Here is a 6,351-nt window from a genome sequence, read left to right as displayed (position 1 = left end):
TTTTTTTTTTTTTTTGAGACCTAGTCTCACTTTGTTGTCCTCAGTATCATGCCACATTGTCATAACTCACAGCAACCTCAAACTCTTGGGCTCAAGCCATTCTCTTGCCTCAGCCTCCTGAGTAGCTGGGACTACAGGTGCCGACAATGCCTGGCTATTTTTAGAGATTGGGGGTCTCACTTTTGCTCAGGCTGGTCTAGAATTCATGAGCTCAGGCAATCCATGCCGCACCAATTCTTCCCAAATTTTTTTTTTTGAGACATAGTCTCATTATGTCGCCCTGGGCAGAGTGCCGTGGCATTACAGCTCACAGCAACCTCAAACTCTTGGGTTTAAGCAATTCTCTCGCCTCAGCCTCCCAAGCAGCTGGGACTACAGGTGCCCACCACAGCGCTCAGGTATGTTGTTGTTGTTGTTGTTGTTGTTGTCATCATTGTTTAGCAGGCCTGGGCCAGGTTTGAACCTGCCAGCCCTGGTCTGTGTGGCTGGCGCCCTACCACTGAGCTACAGACACCAAGCCAGGACATTCTTATTCCTTCAGCACAGGCAGCTGTGTTAAGCCTGGTCACCATGTACACATCTGGAGTCCCATCTCCTTCAGGGTATCCTGCAGGACTTCTGAGTGTCCAAGGGATTCATCCACCCCAAGGACTTGCTTGGGTGTTGCTGGCAGGTTCTGGGGTCACCACCTCTCTCATTGTTGGCCCTTTGCCTTTGGAGGAGTCATGCTGCCAGGTACAGGTTGGAAAGGAAGATCTTGAGGGCTTGTGCTGATTATTCCTTGACATGGGGCTCATTTGCTCTTCCACACTCAGGGCAACCAGTGGGCACCTGTCCTTCCCTTGTTTTCTGATCTCTTTTTCTCTAAGGTGCCTTGAACAATCTAACAGGTGCATTTCTCCCTGGCTAGTTCAGCTGGGACATAATTAATACCACCTGTGCTTTCTGATTTATCTTCAGACAGTTCACCAATGTCCATCATTTTCAACTGCACAGTTCCCTCCCAAAGGTGCTCCCTTTAAACAGAGTCCCAGCAAATTGTCTGACAAGGCCCGGTGCCCCACTGGTCCTGAGCCTTTGCCTCTGCAGCTCTGCTAGGGCCTAAGGCCTTCATCTTGCTCCATGAATACCATGATGTCATGGCCCCATCCTAGCACTCACTGGCTGAACCCAGATGGACCTGTCTTGGCAGGCTGCATCTGCAATGCCTGCCATCTCTGTCACCAGTGTCCCAGAAAGGTCTTTTCCTTCCAGCCTAGGCAGCACCGTCCCATTGTAGTTACAAGAACAGGTACTTTTGCCTCCCCAGCTCTCTCTGATCCATCTGGGTTTACTTTAGACTCTTACAGTGCCAGACACACCCCTTACTGCCTTCAGCAGCCCTGTGCAGAGCACCTGAGATGGCAGAATGTTCTAGAACTATACTGTCCAGCACAACAGCCACAGCCACATGTGGTCACTGAGCCCTTGGCATGTGGCCAGTGAGACTTATTTTTGATTTATTTCATTTACTTTAAATCATCACATATGCCTCAGAGCTCCATGTTGAATACTAAGTCTCTACACAAAGTTTCTTTTTCTTTTTTTCTTTTTTTTAATAATTTATTTATTTATTTTTATTATTTTTTTTTTTTTTGCAGGTTTTGGCCAGGGCTGGGTTTGAACCCACCACCTCTGGCATATGGGACTGGCCCCCTACCCTTTTGAGCCACAGGCACCGCCCTTTTTTTTTTTTTTTTTTTGAGACAGAGAATCACTATGTCACCCTCTGTAGACTGCCATGGTGTCACAGCTCACAGCAACCTCAAACTCTTGGGCTTAAGCTATTCTCTTGCCTCAGCCTCCCTAGTAGCTGGGACTACAGGCACCTGTCACAATGCCCAGCTATTTTTTGTTTGTTTAGCAGGCCCAGGGTGGGTTCGAACCTCCCGCTCTGGAGCATGTGACCAGCTCCCTAACCACTGAGCTAGGGGTGCCCAGCCAATATAGTTAAATTTCGAAATCTCATTCCTTTCACCAACATCCAGGGCCTGTGATCTGAGACCTAGTCAAGGTTCTCCTCCCCCCCCCAACCCCCTACCTAGTAGTCAAGAAGATTTGTCCAGCTCTCACTGTGGCCTGCAGCTAAACAAGCCTGATAGGGCAGTGGGAAGACAACAGAGCCTCATGCCCGCACTGAGCTGTGGGGTGGGCATCACACCCCAGAATCACAGAGCAGAGGGTCACAGGCCACCCACTGACTCAAGCAAGGGGATAGTGAGGGAAGGCATAGAAAAGGAGACACCCTCTGGCCGTGCAGTACCCACCTCCTGAATTGATGAGGTGTGTGGTGCAAGGCTAGGACAGGGGCGCCCAGCCACGGCTCCCTGACACACACCCAAAGTGCCCACAAGTGCTGGCCCCAGGCAAGGGTGGTATGTATACTGGGAGGAGCCTGTGGGCAGTCTAGGGTCAGCAGCAAAAGCTGACTCAGGCCCCCTCTGGGCTGGCTCAGTCTCCCGCCCTTTATCCCCTCCTCACTTCTCCAGAGGCTCTTCCGTACTCATCCTCCACAAACCTCCCCAGCAGCAAAGAGCCTGCACGGGTGGGGCCCTTTTAGGTCTGGACCCCCGTGTGTGCTTCATGGGCAGGGGTCCTAGGATTGAGCCCTTCTATCTCCCGTGTTCACAGAACCCTGGGGTCCCACCTCCGCGCCGCCCCTCTGTCCACAGTCACCACTGCCCGGCTCCTGTGTCCGTCCCCTGCATACACCGAGCCCCCGCCAGCTGAGCCTACTAGAGGAAGGCACCGCCCAGTAGGACCCACCCGGGTATTCTCCAGAAGGGCTGCTCGGCCCTGGGAGGCCCCAGTGAGGGACCTGACGGAGGCTGAGACGAACAAACGAGGGCCGCCCAGAGCTCACCTTCCCAGGAACCGTCCGGGCTTCGCCGCCCGGGCTCCGCCTCCTCCTCTTCTGGAACAGGCAGGGCAAGGGGGCAGCGCAGCCCCGCGCCCTCCGCTTTCCCTGGGCCCGAGGAACCCGGCGGAGCAGACAGGGCTTCAATGAGGGGAGGGAGGGAAGGCGTGCGGGCCAGAAGAGGAACTGACCTTGTGAGCTTGGCGGCAGCTAGCGAGGCCACGCGGCTGTAGCCTCGGTTCCCCTAAGGCCTGGGGAGACACCGCGGGATCCGAGGAAGGCGGAGCAGCGGAGCGATCACACCTAGGACTGGTGTCCCTTCCTCAAGGGGGAGCGGATGGGCAGCCCCCTCGGTGGGTCTTAGAGGCGGTGCCTGGCCGCCAGCTGCGGCGCAGGAGGAGCCTGTGTTGGGATAAATTTGACTTTAGACTGTTCCGGGAGCGCTTTCGAATCACACTAGGGCGTAGGTGTGCGGTGGAGGGTTCGGGTGCGCAGCGGAGGGCGCGGCTCCCGCCAGGATACAAGGCCCGAGGGGCGCCAGACTTGCCCCGTAGGATGCGTGAGTCTGTCCGGAGATTGCGGGGGTGAGGGTACCCTACCAGAGGGTCGGTACCCTCAGCTTCTGCGTGAGCAGATCACGGGGTGTAGAAAGGTCTCCGGCCGTTGCGGGGGAGGTCTGAGCCAGGCAGTGCAGATGGCGAAGGCAGAAGGGCCGCTGGGGTGGTGGGGGGACCACCCAGGAGCTGCAAGAGGCTGGGGGCAGTGTGGCCCCAGAGGGAGGGGCTGTCTGACCCTGCTCCCAATGCGGGTGGAGAGCAAGGTACCCAGGCCCTTGAAAGATTAGAAATGAAAAAATACTAAAACTGAGTCTTTTTTTTTTTTTTCTTGAGACAGTCTCAGTTTGTCACCCTCGGTAGAGTGCCATGGCCTTATAGCTCACAGCAACCTCAAACTCTTGAGCTTAAGCAATTCTTTTGCCTCAGCATCCCAAGTAGCTGAGACTACAGGCACCCGCCACAATACCGGGCTATTTTTTTTTTTTAAAGAGGAGGCTAGCTCTGGCTCAGGCTGGTCCCGAACTTGTGAGCTCAGGTAATCCACATGCCTGGGCTTCCCAAAGTGTTAGGATTACAGGCGACAGCCACCGAGCCCAGCCTTAAAACTAGGTCCTTGTATGGAATAGAACTGAGAATCAAGAGATGAACCAAGGCACTTATCATTTGATCTTCGATAAGCCTATCAAAAACTTAAATTGGGGGCTTGGCGCCTGTGGTTCATGTGGCTAAGGCACCAGCCACATACACCTAAGGTGGCGGGTTCGATTCTGGCCCACCAAACAACAATGACAGCTGCAACCAAAATATAGCCGGGCATTGTGGTGGCACCTGTGGTCCCAGCTACTTGGGAGGCTGAGGCAGGAGACTCACTTGAGCCCAGGAGATGAAGGTTGCTGTGAGCCGTGATGTGACAGCACTCTACCCAGGGGGACAGCTTGAAGCTCTGTCTCAAAAAACAAACAAACAAAAAAAACTTAAATTGGGGGAAAGACGCCTTATTTAACAAATGGTGCTGAGAGAACTGGCTGGCAACTTGTAGAAGACTGAAACTGGGCCCACACCTTTCACCACTGACAAAAATTGACTCACTGGATAAACGATCTAAACCTAAGACATGAAACCATAAAGATTCTTAGAAAGAGTGCAGGAGAAAAACTTGAAGAAATTGGTGGCTCGGCACCTGTGGCTCAAGTGGCTAAGGCACCAGCCACATACAACTAAGGTGGCAGGTTCGAATCCAGCCAGCCCGCCAAACAACAATGATGGCTGCAACCTAAAAATAGCCAGGTGTTGTGGTGGGTACCTGTGGTCCCAGCTACTTGGGAGGCAGAGGCAGGAGACTTGCTTGAACCCAGGAGTTGGAGGTTGCTGTGAGCTGTGATGCCACAACACTCTACCCAGGGGGACAGCTTGAGGCTCAGTCTCGAAAAAATAAAATAAAATAAAGAAATTGGTCTGGGAGAAAACATTATGAGGAAGAGCCTCAGGGCAACTGAAGCAATACCAAAAATACATTACTGGGATCTGATCAAACTAAAAAGCTTCTGCACTGCCAAGAACACAGTAAGTAAAACAAGCAGACTGCCCTCAGAAAGGGAGAGGATATTTGCAGGTTATGTTTCTGACAAAGGTCTGATAACCAGAATTCACAGAGAACTCAAACTTATTAATTAGAAAAGAACAAGTGGTCCCATTTCACTATGGGCAAGAGACCTGAACAGAAGCTTCTCTGAAGAAGAGAGGCACATGGTATACAGACACATGAAAAAAATGCTCATCTTCTTTAATCATCAGAGTAATGCAAATAAAAACCACTTTGAGATACCATCTAACTCCAGTAAGAGTAGCCCATGTAACAAAATCCCAAAACTACAGATGTTGGTGTGGATATGGAGAAAAGAGAACACTTCTGCACTGTTGGTGGGAATGCAAGCTAGTACATTCCTTTTGGAAAGAAGTTTGGAGAACACTCAGGGATCTAACATTTGACCTGCTGTTGGATGCTGCAATTCCTCTACTAAGAGTATATCCAAAAGACCAAAAATCACTTTGCAAAAAAGATATTTGCACCAGATTATTCATTGCAGCTCAATTTGTAATAGCCAAGTCATGGAAGAAGCCCAAGTGCCCATTGACCCATGAATGGATTAATAAATTGTGGTATAAGTATACCATGGAATACTATGCAGCCTTTAAAAAGATGAAGCCTTCACCTCTTTTATGTTTACATGGAGGGACCTGAAACATATTCTCCTGAGTAAAATGTCTCAAGAATGGAGGAAAAAGTATCCAATGTACTCAGTCAGTACTTCTATGAAACCTACTTATATTTACTCATTACTTATTTCTTTTTGAGACAGTCTCAGTTTGTCACTGTCAGTAGAGTGCCATGGCCTTATAGCTCACAGCAACATCAAACTCTTGAGCTTAAGCAATTCTTTTGCCTCAGCATCCCAAGTAGCTGAGACGTACAGGTACCCGCCACAACAACTTATATTTACTCACACTCTTATGAAAGATAGAACACAATTATAGCCCAGGATGAAGGAGAGAAATGGAGTGGGAAGGGAGGGGAGGGGGCAGGTTTGACAGAGGGAGTATAAAAGGCAGGACCACACCTATGGAGCATATGACAAGGGTACAAGTCAAATCTGTGAAGTGTAGAACATAAATGTTTTGGCACAATAATCAAGTAAAAGGTGAAAGCTATGTTGATTGGTTTAATGTAACCACGGCAGATTGTATAAAAAAAAATCAGCACATTGTACCCCACATACGCATGAATATATTCATGATCTATGTGTATTTGACTTAATTTTAAAAAAAGACAAAAAAAACTAGGTCTTAAAAAGTGTTGTGGCTCGGCTCCCATAGCTCAACCGGCTAAGGCGCCAGCCA

This window comes from Otolemur garnettii, unplaced genomic scaffold (genome assembly GCF_000181295.1).
Source record: "Otolemur garnettii isolate 467f Iridium unplaced genomic scaffold, OtoGar3 scaffold00075, whole genome shotgun sequence".
Taxonomy (NCBI): domain Eukaryota; kingdom Metazoa; phylum Chordata; class Mammalia; order Primates; family Galagidae; genus Otolemur; species Otolemur garnettii.
This window is presented reverse-complemented; position numbering follows the sequence as displayed.